We start from the raw sequence: 15263 nt of genomic DNA, 5'->3' as shown, positions 1-15263 counted from the left end.
TCCCTCCCTCTCTCTCCGTCTCTCTCTTTCTCTCTTCATGAAGACAAAGTGAATGACAGGGCAGTATTTTCCGATTCTCCCATGTTTGAAAAATTATCACAAGTTTTTGAAATGGAAAGTATATTTTTGTAACTTTTATAACTAAAACTACTTTGCCCATTACACTAAAGTCTGAGTAAAACAGTAATTAAAACCTCATTCTATGTATCCCCCTTTAAATCATGTCCTTGTACTGGGGATATTCTGTATGTAAACTCCACAGTCCCAGGCTTCAATAAAGCAAGATCTCCATTCCTAGTGCTGGTGTCCACAAGAAACCAGAAGCCAGAAGCTGCATGCCTTGCTTTGTTGCCTTGATCTTGTCTTCAGGAACTTGGCAGGAGTCAGGGGCAGTCAGCCAATGACTGGACAAGAAAGGTGTAACTGGCAGGTGGGTGTCCAGGGAATTTCATTATCTCCATCTGAACCTCCTTCTGAGCTTTAGGATCACATTTCAAGTCTTCTCCTTTTTTAGTGTCAGGTGAAGTGTTCTTAGACATGGTATCATCTTTTGCTGCACTAGGGATGACAAGGTTCCAGCCCCACCCACATTCAGAAAACAAGTTCACATTTCAAGTCCCTGATCTGGCTAATCCTAGGCACAATGAAGCAAACATCCTCTGCGGATGGTGAAAAAAATGTGTCATTAAAAAATGTACCTTTAATGAATTCCACAGCACCTAGAAAAAGGAAGCCAACCTCTAAAATAGCTTCAATTTTTTTTTTTAACAGGTTAGGGACAGATATTTTATCCAACACTTTAAATCCTCTTTGGCTTTCTAGGAGATGCAGAAGTAATATGAGATCTTTGTTGCCTTCCTCAAAAAATAAAAGAAACTCTACAAAAGGCAAAGTGATGGTGACAATCTCATTACTCTGTAGCCTGAAGTATATAAATTACTCAGAGAAATTAAACACAGACAAATATCTTCAGAAAGCCGTGAAAAATTTGATTTTTCCCAGAGCGAGACTTTGCTCCCCAACCCCCAAATCAAAATGTTACAGTAAAATGTTTCTTTCAATAAAAGTTTTTTTTTTCCTTCTTTGCTGTAAATGTCCTGTTCATGGTTGGGCAGATTATTCCAGAACTTAACTGGAAGACCATCTACATCACGACGGAACTATGCAAGCTAAAGCCAATTCCAACATGGAGTGATGGGAAAGGCTGGGCTGCCCAGAGGAGATGACTTCATTAGGGAGAAGAGAGGTTCTCTGAGTCGGTCCACACGGCAGCCAAATGGCTCAGCACATCTGCACTCGCCCCCGGGAAAGCTGTCTGGAGCAGAGTATCAAAAATGCCATCGTTTTTATAAAGAAAAAGATTAAGGCATAAATGAAGCAGTCCAACTAAATTGAATCAGAGATGGTATCGACCTTATTCTCCTCCTTAGTCACTTTCTCAAACTCTTTTCTTTCCCTCCTACAGCCTGAGAAATATAGGTCACTTGTTATAAAGCATTTGTCTCACTGAACCAGGATGAACTGAAGGATTTGGTTTCTGAACACAAGGAAGCGGTAGAGATCTTACAATCTCTGCGGTAGGGCAGAGAACAACGCAGAGGTTTTCCTAAGAGGCAAAACGTTTGCAGTTGTTTTTTATTTTCAGTGAGTACCAGCTTCCATTTATTTAATCAGAGTACAATGGGACCCAGAGACAAGAAATTCGATGAAAGCACTCTGGATGGTGCAAAAAGCCACCACCGCATCATTGGTGTCTCTGGTGAGCAAAGGTGGGAAGCGAGACAGGAAACAAAGGAAGTTCTACGTAGTGAGAAGAATATTTGGAGAACATTCAGTATAGGTATCAGAACAAGACACAGAAGTAACAGGCAGGCATTCCATTTTAGTTTTTTTTTTTTTTTTCAGCAAAAAGGATTGCAGGACAAGTTGAATGCCAGGGACTTTAGGCTTTTGTCAAAAAATATGAATGATCCCATTTTAACCCTGCAATTCAAAGGACATCAAATATTTGCTATAGCTCATCAAGAAAAAAGAAGAGATGGATACCTACAAGACTCAGCAAATACTTATCACAGACTGCTCTCAATTTCATTTCTATTTTCTTTGTTCAATCCAACAAGCATTTACTGAGCACTGTTAATATGTACTGTTTTAGACCTTAGGCATTCAGGCATTATTCAAAAGGTAAGAATTGTTTCTCAGACTAAAGAAGTTTATGATCTCTATAGAAAAAATTAATTTATTGGAGTAGCCAAGGTTACTATTTATCTATGTAATGACTAATGAATTTAAAGGGAAAAATGCATTTGTGTGCGTTTGTGTCCACTGGCTGGTATAATCTGCCATCTTTTAAAAGCATGTCACTGATTACAAATGGATCGGGGGAGAATGACAGCTCAGCAAATCTCCTTTACTGGAAAATCAGTTGCGTGCACATATTCTACTGACGCTGAGTCCAGGCATTAATCTTGTTGCATATGAAGAAACTGTGATTCTTATTTTTCCACAATAAATATAGTTCATTGGATGTCATGTACTCGGGGTTCATTTTAAGTTTCTGAAGGTCTTCTAGAGTTGATAAATCAAACCAAAGTTGAATGGTGGAAGGAAAGCATTAAATGTCATCCTAACAAGAAAGGAAGTTCAGGGAAATTGATCACTCCAAGGACACTACGGTCTCTGGCTGCTGGGATGAGTATCAAATGTAGACATTAGAAAACAAGAAAAAAGAACAGGCACCAAAAATTCTTTTTCTTAGTCATCACGAAGCTGAAATAATTTGATTTTAAATATTGTATTGAATTTATAGGCTTCCCTCAAAAATGCAGTTGAGAATGCAACCCTTCCCATCCCCATTTCTGCAACTCTTTTATGAAATTTTGTCTCTTTCTCTCTGGTGGTAGTTACCGGTGACTGCCTTCTCCCCCCATATCATTTCACACAATGTCTATCTCTGTGCCCCCCCAGCTTTATTGAGATATAAATCACATGTAGCATTATGTAAGTTGAAGGTGTACAATGTGATGACTTGATACATGTATAGACTATGAAATGTTTACCCGAATAAGGTTGGTGAACACAACTTTTACCTCCATAATTATAATTTTGTTGCTGTTGTTTTGGCGAGAACATTAAAGCTCTACTCTCACAGCGACTTTCAAGTACACAACAGTCAGCATGCTGTACATTAGATCCCGAGAACTTACTCATCTTATAACTGAAAGTTTGCATCCTTTGACCAACATCTCCCCATTTGCCCCATTCCTTAGGCCCAGGCAACCACCATTTTACTCTCCATGTGATAAAAGGCTGGTCATGTATGACAAGCCCATAGCTAACATCACACTTAATGGTGAAAGGTGGAAAGCTTTTTCTCTAAGGTCAGATGCCCACTCTTACCACTCTTACTCAACACAGTACTGGATGTCCAAGCCAGAGCAATTAGTCAAGAAAAAGAAATAAAAGCACCCAAATCAGAAAGGGAGAAGAAAAATTCTCTGTTTGTTGATGACATGATCTTCTATATAGAAAATCCTAAATACTTCACCAAGAAACTGTTAGACCTAATAAAGGAAATCAGTAAAGTTTCAGTAAAAATCAACATACAAAAATCAGTTGCATTTCTATGTAGTAACAACCACCTGAAAAATAAAGAAAGAAAACAATCCCATGTAGAGTAGCATCAAAAACAATAAAATATTTAGGTATAAATTTAACCAAACAAGTAAAAGAACTATGCACTGAAAACTATAAGACTGTGGGAAAAAAGCTGAAGATGACACAAATAAATGGAAAGATATCCTGGAAAAATATTGTGAAATCAAATATTAATATTGTGAAGGTGTCCCTACTACCCAAAGCTCTATCTATAGATTCTATGCAATCACTATCAAAATTCCAATGGCATTTTCCCCAGAAATTTAAAAGGAAAAACAAAAAAGCATGCTATCTATCTTAGTTTGGGTTCCCACAGAGGCAAGCCCTAGACCAGGATTCAAATGCAAGCACTTCATTGAGGAGGCAAGACCAAGAAACATGAGACAGGGAAGCAAAGAAGGCTAGTCGGGACACATTTCAAGCAGGCTTTCACTACGGGCAACTGGAGCTTATTCCCCCTGGGGACTGCTGAGAAAGAAGAGGGAACATGTACCACAGAGGTATCCCTTCTGGGCTATTTAGATACTTGCTGGTTGAGGGGTTTTCCAAGGGGTGTTAATCCCCTTCCACTTTGGTATATACGCTGGCAGACTGGGCTCTGGTGGCCAGAGCAGGCTCTCAAGCTAAAGGATCTAGGAACTCTGATGAGACACTGGGCCAGCCTGCATGGAAATGATAAAGGTGAGGGGATGCAGGTGCGGTACCAATTACATCCGCTATAATTCTCAATATTCTAATCACCACTTGGCTGGCTAGAAGGGCAGGACTGGCAACAATAGATTTCCTGCCTTGGTTGAGGCAAGATGAGGCTGCAAGTTTTAGTGAATTAGGAAGGGGTGTGAATCCAGCCACGGCTCCTTCCGTGTAGGCCATGCTCCCCCGATGCTGGGATCACATCTTGGCTACTTGGTCACACCCAGGTCTGCCCAATTAGCAGGATCCCTAGTCTAAGTCTCAGTGCCTCTTCTCCCTCTGACAGATCTAGTTTGTAAATTCACCTAATGTGGAGTCCTCTTACTTTAGACATGTCATCACTGACGGAAGCTGAGAGTAGGGTCTTCATGTGTCCCATTCACATTCACACGCAGCTCCTTAGCACAGCCCCTGGGCCATACGAGGTGCTCAAGAGATATGTGTTAATAGACATGGAATGAATACATCTGTTCTATGTCCTAAGGGCTATCATTAAGGAATAGAAATGAGAATAGGACTAAAACACACTCTCTGCCTCAAGAAACAGTGAAAACTCAAATGCTTCACAAAGGCCATGAGGACACCACAAAAGAGTGAAGTAGGCAGAGAAGTAAACAATAGAGAATGGTAAGAAGTTTGGAAGCAAGAGAGCCTAGCCAATCAGAATGTGGACTGTTGGTACAGTGCTTTCTGCTCTTAAAACATAAAATAGGCCCTGCAAAACCGGTCTGTGGACTGATTCCCACTGGAAAGATCCTAAGATTCTGACCCTAAGTTTAAATGATCAAAGGGAAAGCTGATGGGAAACGAGCGGAGGGTAGGACTCATCTTATTCCTTTATCTACTCTCTGCTTTTCTTCTTCTGCTTACCCCTTTCTCCCCATAGTAAACACCCTTATGAATCCCCAAGAGGCCAGTGTGCTGTACAGACACTCAGGGAGGGGAGGAAGCAATGGCAGGGAGATTTCAAGGAAGAAAGGGGACCGATACACAAGGGAGATGCTGCCTCCCTACCCAGCTCCCTCTCTTGGAGTCACCTATCCTCACCATGTGCGACTGACGCCCATGACTCCACCTGCGCTCCTGTTCTAGGAGCCAAGACAGTCCCTTTGTTCCTTGTAGTTGAAGGATCCAAATACCTGCAACCCAAGCGGTAACAATGCATCTTCCTAAGGCGTGTTAAACAAGAATACTGTTAATCTGCACTCTTCAATGTGCATTCTTGACTTTTTATCTTTGAGGCGATGTATTGTGAGGACAAAAAGCACAATTTTACACTATTCATAAATAGAGACTGGCCCCTGAAGCTATAAACAAAATGGGAAAGAATACCTCCTGTGACAAAGACAATTGCATTTTGGAGGGGGAAGAAGTGGGCAAGCAGGTACAAGAGAGTGAGGAATAAGCCGGAATCTGGATTATAATTGGGCATCATTTCCTAAACTGACCCAGCGAAGCCTAGGAGAGAGGGCAGATCTGGATGGCAAATGGGAGAAGCTGAGGGAGGGCAGTGTTAACCCGGGGACAGATGGACAGCGGTGCCTAGGAAACAGTGGGAGTGGGGCAGTAAAAAGCAAAGATGAATAAAAAATGCAGTTGCTTGAAACCAGGTTATTTGACAGATTGCAGGTTTAAAAATAGCAACCTGAATGTTACTGTTTTGGTTCCCAATCACTGTCCAAACTGCTGTGTCAAATGTCCTTTTCCCATTGAGAGTAAGGTTCCATAACTCTCTGTACACTTTTCACTAACATATGCTTTTTTTACTTGAAAATACGAATCTCATAGACTAATTTAGGCTCTCCTTCCACCAAAGCTTCTCTGCCTGTGGCTCAAGGGATATGAACCAGGGAAGGAGGATGTCTGTGTTTTTACTCTTCCTGCTCCTGCCTGACGCTGGGATGAGGCAGGGCTGGATGTGCTGCTCGGAGACCTCTGGATTTGCTCTCTTCTAGACTTCAGCATTTCTGTGACGAAACAGCAGAAGTGAGGGTGAAGGAAAGGGACAAGACCCTCTTCCTTACCTGCTGCTGTTAGAATCCTCTTTCGGATCATTTTTTTTTTTAAAGATTTTTATTTATTTATTTATTTGACAGAGAGAGACAGCCAGCGAGAGAGGGAACACAAGCAGGGGGAGTGGGAGAGGAAGAAGCAGGCTCCTAGTGGAGAAGCCCGATGTGGGGCTTGATCCCAGAACGCCAGGATCATGCCCCGAGCCGAAGGCAGACACTTAACGACTGCGCCACCCAGGCGCCCCCCTCTTTGGGATCATTAAAGCTTCCCTGGACAACAGTGACTGGCAGCTGATACCGTCGGTGGGGCAGGTGTCCCAAAGCTGGCCAACTAGAGGACACGTGCGCACTTTCCAGGAGTCTTTAAAGGGCATCCTGCCCGTGCAGTCTCCTGCCCTAGGAGGTGCGATTGTGCTTCTCCTCTCACCCTCCTCAAATCAATCGCAGTTGATCTGACCCATTTGCCCTCTTGCTGTTCCCCAACTCTGACAGGCTACGCTTGGGACACCAGCAAGGCATTTAGTGCAGCTACTTCCTGCTCTCACTTAGCTCATTAAAAAAAAAAAAGCCAAATCCCGCTCTTTGCCAGACCAAATAGTGGGAGTGCAGGCCCCCTGTGCCCTCTCTCCTTCCAATTACTTCTTACCAAATACCTTGGCTCCTGTAGGGTAGGCATAAGGACGATCAACAAAGTCCCTTTCTGAGTACATATGCTGACCTCCACTTCTTAGAAACATCCTCAATTTCTGTGAATTCTTCTCTTGGAGTCTCCCCTCCACCTCTCCCTTGAGGAGAAGAGAGAAAATGGACAGTACTCTCCACAAAAAAATAGTGGCATACAGCTTGGTGGAAGGCAGCGCGAGACATATTGGTGAGGAGAAAAGCAGGTTGTCGTGTTGTCTAGATAGGCAGCAAGATATATCTTGCTGGTGAAAACAGATTCGTCCAGCAAGAACGAAATTACAGAAGCCTCTCCTCCAGTCGTCTCTGCCATGGCCCCTTGGCTTTCTATCTGTGTCCTTCTGTAACTGTACGTGAGCAGGCACTTCATATCCTAGACCTTTATGTCTCATTTGAATAAAAAATCTCCAGGCATTCCAGTGATAAGGCAATTCCATACCAAATTCCAGGATTTCCTCTGATTCATAGCATTTTGGTAACTCCATGAAGGGAGAAGAGATCTGGCTATGGTTCAGCAGTAAGGGAAGAGAAACACTGCCAAGCCTCTGAAAGTCCTAAATTAGAAGGCCAGGGGTTTGATATAGGGAAGAAATGGGAAGGAAATAGTAATCTGAGTACCAACTCCAGAAAGGTAAATAGGTTCCCGACATACCTGGCAGTTCATTTGCTTTCAGATGGAGGAATTTAGTAAGCTTTAAAGTCTTAAAACCCGAGAGACAAACAGAATACGAAACAGTGGCAGAGTGGAAAGCCTTTTAGAACTGAAGTCACAGGATGGGGGACGCAAATCTCAGTTCGACTACTTACTAGTTTCATGAATTTGAGCAAGTCAACTGAACTGGCTGAGTTTCTTCACTGGCAAAAGAGTAATAAAAATACCTACACAACAGAGTTAACAAGATTTGACGAGATAAGAAAATAAAGCACCTAAAAAACTGGCCGAGGCCAGGGCCACCACCATCTTTGCAATATACGGGTGTCCAGCCAAGCAAATGAGCAGGGGCTGAAACAGCATCCAAACTCTGCTAGGCGGGCCATTGAACCAGCACAGGTCTATAATCAACAGGAGCAAGGGGCAAATTTTCTTCCACCTCTGACACAATCTACCGAGACTTTTACCGAGACTTCCCACAGCTGGCACCACCTTCTAATTTTCACAGTGCCTGCAAACTTGGATAGCCACTAGCTGATTGAGTAAATGGAAGGTGGTGTCTTGTTACTGGGGCATGGCTTCGGCTAATCTTCCTCCAGAAGACTGCTCTCAATAAATCCACAAGAGCAGGCTCCAAATGAATGACCTGGCTCAAGTCAAGGACCATCTGCAACAAGATCAGTATTTTTCAATGTATATCTTGTGCCACCATAGAAAATAATTTGTATTTTATAATTCTGACACCAAGCCACAAGAAATAGAAAAAAAAATAAAAACGGGACTTCATCACAATTAAAAACTTTCATCACAATTAAAAACTTTCACAGTGTCAAAGCACACCATCAAGAAAGTGAAAAGACAACGCTCAAAATAGGACCCAATTTTTGCAAATCATAGATCTGAGATGGAACTTTTATCTAGAAGAAATGAAGAACTTTTACAGCTCATTAATAAAAAGACAACCTAATTCTTAAAACTGATCAAAGTGTACGAATGGACCTTTTTCTCCAAGGAAGATACACCAATAACCAGTAAACACAGGACAGATGCTCAATATCATTAGCCATCTGGAAAACACAATTCCAAACCGTGACGAGATTCTGCTTCACAGCCACTCAGGTGGCTAGACTCAAAATGTCAGCTAATAACAAGTGTTGCTGAGAATATGCAGAATGTAGAACCCTGTGCACTGTTGGTGGGAGTGTAAGATGGTACTGCCACTTTGGAAAGTGGTCTGCTAGTGTCTTCAAAGGTTACTCGTTTGCCCTAGCAATTCCACTCCTAGGCATGTATCTGAGAGAAACAAAAATATATGTCAACATTAAAATTTGCTTACAGATGTTCATAGGAGCATTGTTCCAAGAGCGGGAACAACCTATATGTCTATAAACTGATGAATGAATAAATAAAATATAGCATATCCATACAAGGGAATATCATTCAGCAATAAAAAAGAGTGAAATACTGAGACCTGCTGCAACATCGATGGACCCTGAAAACATTATGCTAAGGGGAAAAAAAGCCAGACACAGAGGACCACATATTGTTTGATTCCACTTATGTGAAATGTCCAGAATAGGCAAATCTACAGAGACAGAAGGGAGATTAATAGGGCGGCCTAGGGCTGAGCAGTATGGGGAAATGGGGTTGACTGTTAATGGGAATGGTGTTTCTTTTTGTGGTAATGAAAATGCTCTGGATTATGTGGTGCTGGTAGATGCATAACTCTGTAAATATAATAAAAGCCATTTAATTGGACGCTTTTAATGTGAATTGTATGGTATGCAAATTATATCTCAAAGGTGTTACCAAATAAATGTAAATGTATCTTTAAAAATCTTTCTTGTGATGCTTGTAAAAATGCAGGTGCCTGAGCCCTTCTCCAGATTTATTAAATTAGAATTTCTGTGAGTGAAACCCAGGGATGTGTAATATAAACAAGTACACTGAGTCATTCTTTTATGTCTTAAATTTGTCAACCACACAATCATTTGCCATGCGAATTAATTGTACTGTATTTTTTGTTATAGCTTTTGCTGGGAGATTTTTCCTTATAATAAGTGTGGCATTTGAAGTCCAACAGTTGACAAATAGCTTGGATAAAACAAACAAACAAACAAACAAACAAACCTCTTTTTTCATTGTAACAGTTAAGGCAACAAATTGGAAGAGTCTATCTCTCCATTTTTCTCACTCATGTGCTCAATGATAAAAGTTAAAGGTAGTAAAAAAAAGGAAAACCAAGTAAAATTTCAGTAATTCATGGTAAAAATTCCCATCATCATTACCAACAACCAAAATAAAGACAAGACGACTCTTTGGAAAGTTTCTAAAACTTGGGGGATCCAGTTTCTACTTTCCCCTTCACCGTCAACCACTGGGAAGATTTCATCTTTCACACTTCCAACCCTGGCCATTCCTTTTACAGTGTTTACTAAATCAGAATAAAAGTTTGAGGTGAAAGTTGTTAATTTCAACTGCAGGACACAATGTTAAAAATTTAAAATTTTCCTATTAAAGGTTTTTTTTACTCTTGGATTGTGTATCCACCTTTGTATTTGTACAGAATGTTAGTAGTTACAAAGTTAGTATTCACTAGTCACTCAATCCTTGAACAATCCCCACGTAGTGTATGTGGAAGATAATAACAGGTCTTCTGGCAGAGACATCTAATTGTTCCCTAAGTTGAAAATGTACCCAGAATTTGTTTTTATTAGATATGGTAAGCCATCAAACATGGAAATGACTGTCATGAAGGAAGAAGTTTGCACTCATAGATCTCTAGAAATAGATGCACTGCATGCCACACAGGGTCACATGGCAAAGGACCAAGGATGGTCAGGAGTCAGAAGAGGGCTGAAAACAGAGCATGGCCCAGAGCCTTTATTATTAGCCTTATTTTATTTTATTTTATTTTCTCTATTTTATTTTGTGTGTGGAAAGAAATAGGTGAGACAGGGTAGGCACACTGAGTAACTTTAGGATTGGATAGTTTGAATAGTTTTGGCAGGCTCTTGGCTAAAGAGATGGTCCCTAGTCGTGTAGTTCCTGGCCCTGAGGAGATCTAGGGTGGGTGTTGGCTTGGTGTGTGTTTGATAAAGGGGTTGGTTGGGGGTGTGGGCTCTGGAATGGTTGGTTTGTATATGGAAGGCACATTCCCAGGAGAACTGCTTACCATCTTTAGGAATTAGCTAGCTCTAGGAGGGGCAGTCTCTCCATGATCAAGGCTCCAAATGCCAGAGCATCAAGAATACAGAAAAATAAGGAAATATATTCAGTATAGTCCTTCCAAATAATTGTCTGCTCAACAGGTCACACTTCTTTCATAGCACACTTGCGTCAACACTATCAGGAAAATGGCAACATTTCCCAGATTTTCTTGCAGCCAGGAAGGACCACATGACTGAATTCTGAATTAATAGGACAGGAGAGGGAATGACATGAACAACTTCTAGGCTATGTCATTCAAGGATGGCAATACGGTCCCTCTTCCCTTCTTCCTTCATCCTGCTGCCTAAATTATTCATGTCCCAGTTCACTTTCTTGGATTATGTGTATAAAGACAACAGCCCAGGGACGGCAGAAGGGCAAGAGAGAAGGAGCCTGGGTCCCTGGCACTGTGAATTTGCCATAGCAGTGTTGATGCGCTTACATGACATTAATCAGATAGTTCCAGAGAGAGAAATAAACTTACAGCTTGTCAAGTCACTCTAATTTTGAGCCTCTGTTAGAAAGATTAAACCTATATTGTAACTGATGGAGATGAACTACTGTGTACAGCTGTGGAAGCATCTTTCCCATTGCACGGTGTACAGCCTCTGTTCTGTACATGGCAGCCATGAATACAGTCCCATGTCTCAGATGAGGACAGAAAGTCTCAAGGAGGCTAAGCCCTACCTTTAGTAAATTCTAGATCCAAAGCCCTACAAGGATTATAGAACCTAAAAGGATAATATGCCAGTTTCACTATAAAATGAAATACAGTACTATATCAACATTCTTAGGCAAAAGATAAAAATATGTTGAGTATCAGAATTCAATATTTATTTATTAATGAAAGTAAGAAATTTAAACAAAAATAGAATTGGAGACGATTCTCTTGCTGAATGTTGTTCAACATGCTCGGAGGAATGGGATATCTCTTTAAATTCAATAGCCAAAGTGACAGGCTGTGCACAGGGCCAGTTATAATGCCTGTATGTGTGGGTCTATCATTTGCATGCATTAAGATGGAAATTGAGCATCCATATTTTACTTACATGTGCCAGTGAAGTGATTGCACTTCCCAAGATCCCTTTGTACACATAATTACTTGATTTGTGAACCAAATGTGTGGTTTAAGGATGGAAATAGGTACATAGTAACTCCATTTGGGAGGTCCAGTTTTGACATAAATGACTGGAGACTTTTTTAATGAAAGAAAGATTAGATATAGGATTCAAATTTAGTTTATTTAAAACATTTGATATTTGGGGATTCATTTATTTGAAGGGTTCTGAACTTAAAATTGCACTTTAATTCGGAGATATAGTTAAGTGATGACTGAAATAATTTGTAATAAGAAAACAACTATAAAGTATCATTTTATCAGTAGGATATATCATATCAGCTCTGTAGCTTTCAGAAAAAGTGTCAACATTTTATATTTAAATGACTTGTAAAAATGTTCTACAATTATCTGCCAGTTGTTCTAAAACACACATGCCTAATACTAGCAATTGCAAAACTGAATTTTGCCTCCATACTCCTAAGAGATACTTTTCTACAAACACTGTGGGATTTATAGTTTAATATTCACAAAAGTTTTCCACTTTATTGAAAAGTCACTTCTTTCCCCCTTTTGTGCAAGTATGTTCTGCAGGAAATGGAACAGTCTTTTTTTTTTTTTTAAGATTTTATTTATTTATTTGACAGAGAGAGACAGCCAGCGAGAGAAGGAACACAAGCAGGGGGAGTGGGAGAGGGAGAAGCAGGCTTCCAGCAGAGAAGCCTGATGTGGGGCTCGATCCCAGAACGCTGGGATCACGCCCTGAGCCGAAGGCAGATGCTTAAGGACTGTGCTACCCAGGCGTCCCGGAAATGGAACAGTCTTAAAAGCAAGCAATCTTTACTGAAGCATTAGTTTTCCTACCCATACCTAGTGCTATATTACTACAAACAAAACGTTATTATATCTACTGAATCCCAAGTTGTAATGAGTGCTTTTAACTACTCTTGTATTGCTTGAAAATCAGCTTTGTGTTTGCAAGTCTGAGAGATGGTCTCCAGTTCTCCCTGGGAGCCAGAAAGCAAGCAGGAGGACATGTGGCCTGAGGTGAAGGCCCCTGGCAATGCTGGCTCACCTGGCTGCTGGTGGCTGGCATGGGGCAGTACAGTTAGCCACCCTGAAATAATAATTTTAGAACAATTTTAACCTAAAATGCTGGGTAAAGTTACATTCAAAAAGTTTGCAGCCAATAATAGTTTTTATTTCATATTTTTATTTAAGAAAAATTTTTAATGATTGTATTTATTTATTTTAGAAAGGGAGAGAGGGAGAGCATAAGAGGGGGAGAGGCAGAGGCAGAGGGAGAGAGAGAATCTCAGAGTACATGAGACTCGATCTTACAACCCCAAGATCATGACCTGAGCAAAAACCAAGAGTCTGACATTTCACTGACTGAGCCACCCAGGCACCCCGCCAATAGTAGTTTTTAAATTGAATGGGACAATCACTATTAGGTTTTAAAAAGAATGTTGTCTAAAAAAATAAAATAAAAAAAAATAAAAAGAATGTTGTCCTTGGTTAAAGTAAATGCACATGGCTGGCATTAATTCTAATTTCTATTTTGGTGACAAATCTAATCATCATACTATCTCCCTGCTACGGAAACCAAAATATTTTGTTTCCAGGGTAGTGTTTGTCCAAAAGATACTATAATCTCAGATGAACTCTAAATTTTTCTTATTCATTCTCCAAATACTATTATGATAATAATAAAAATGACAATAGTAAAAATAATAATTATAATAGCCACCAATCGTTGAGCACCTAATGTAGGCCAAGCATATCTTCACGATAATCTTGAAAAGTAGGCATTATTATTCTAGTTCTACAGAAGAGAAATGTGAAGTTCGTAGGGGAAGGACACTACTACATCAAGCAGCCAAAATATGTCTGATCCCACAGCTATTTCCATGTACCGCATACAGTCTAGGTCTCTATATAGTCATATATTCCCGTGTTAGGCTGCAACTGAATTTCCAAAGAATATTGTAACTTGACCAGGGAGTTGCTACTGTTTAGATAGGGGCCCACTCATTATTATTATTTTCTTCTTCTTTACTAAACTGAAGCTGAACAGCACAAGGACTGCCCTGCTCCCACCCTCTTTATGAATAAATAAATAAATAAATAAACAAACAAACAAACAAATGAATGGGGGAGGGGGAAGCGTGTGGTAAAGCTAGTTATCACATTTGAATGGCCTCAGACAGAGTTAAGCGCCCTGTAAATCCTTACTATCCTGGACATTCTGATAAACTCAGTTCTGGGGACATATTATTTTTATTTTGATAATTTGTCTTCGACCTCTTTCCGTTTTACGCAAGAACACAGAAAAATCAATTGGTGTTTTGTTCCATTGCTTTTATTCAATTAAATGCTTCCTTTTACCTTTTTTTTTTTCTACCGTGCTTCAAAGTAACAACATGATAGCATCAGCCTTGGATATCAGCCCTCACAGATAGAAATGTTCTTGAAAAAAGCTCAGTAGGACTTTTCGTAATACGCTACCCATGCTCTCAGACTCCTATCAGTCTCTGAGGTAGTCATAATAAACACGAACTAAAACCTCAAAATCTTCAGGAAATTCTGGCCTTAAAAAAAAGAAAAACTGTCTTTGGTGATCTCTCCAAAGTTAATGTAATGTTTACAAATTGGGTCAATAATTTAAAAATAAAAACAGGAATCATTTAAGAAAATAAGAAATCTCATTTATATGGCACTAAAGATTATAGACTTAAAATTTTCTAACAAAAGTAAGACAGTGATTTCATAAGAATAGGACTCTGTAGGGGCGCCTGGGTGGCACAGCGGTTANAAAAAAAAAAAAAAAAAATTTTAAAAAAAAAAAAAAAAAAAAAAAAAAAAAAAGAATAGGACTCTGTAAGGGGAAAATGAGCATTAAATGTTATAGCATTTCAGTGGTCCATTTTCTTAAATAAAGAGAAATCAGGATTCAGAAAAAGAGTTTTAACGACATTTGCATGAAAGTGTAAAGTTTGTAAAGGATGTTTAATAAACATCCGTTCATTTATTAAAATGGCTTTCAGGCCGTCTTGTTGCCACGTAAAGTTTAGCTTACCAGGAAAAGTTTAGTCCAGACTCAAAGTATTTTCATCTTACTGATATACCACTTAGAGATACCATGTACTTAGCAATCCTAGGTCACACATTGTGACCTGACGTGTATATCACAGCAAACCTCCTCAAGTTCATCTATTTTTGTTACCTCTTGGGCACAAAGCACAACGTGTTTCAGTTTTAATTATTTCTGGAAATTACAATAGCCTAATGAACTTAATGA

This window comes from Ailuropoda melanoleuca, chromosome 3, assembly GCF_002007445.2.
Source record: "Ailuropoda melanoleuca isolate Jingjing chromosome 3, ASM200744v2, whole genome shotgun sequence".
Classification (NCBI taxonomy): domain Eukaryota; kingdom Metazoa; phylum Chordata; class Mammalia; order Carnivora; family Ursidae; genus Ailuropoda; species Ailuropoda melanoleuca.
The sequence above is the reverse complement of the archived record's forward strand: the minus strand, read 5'-3'. Positions refer to the sequence as shown.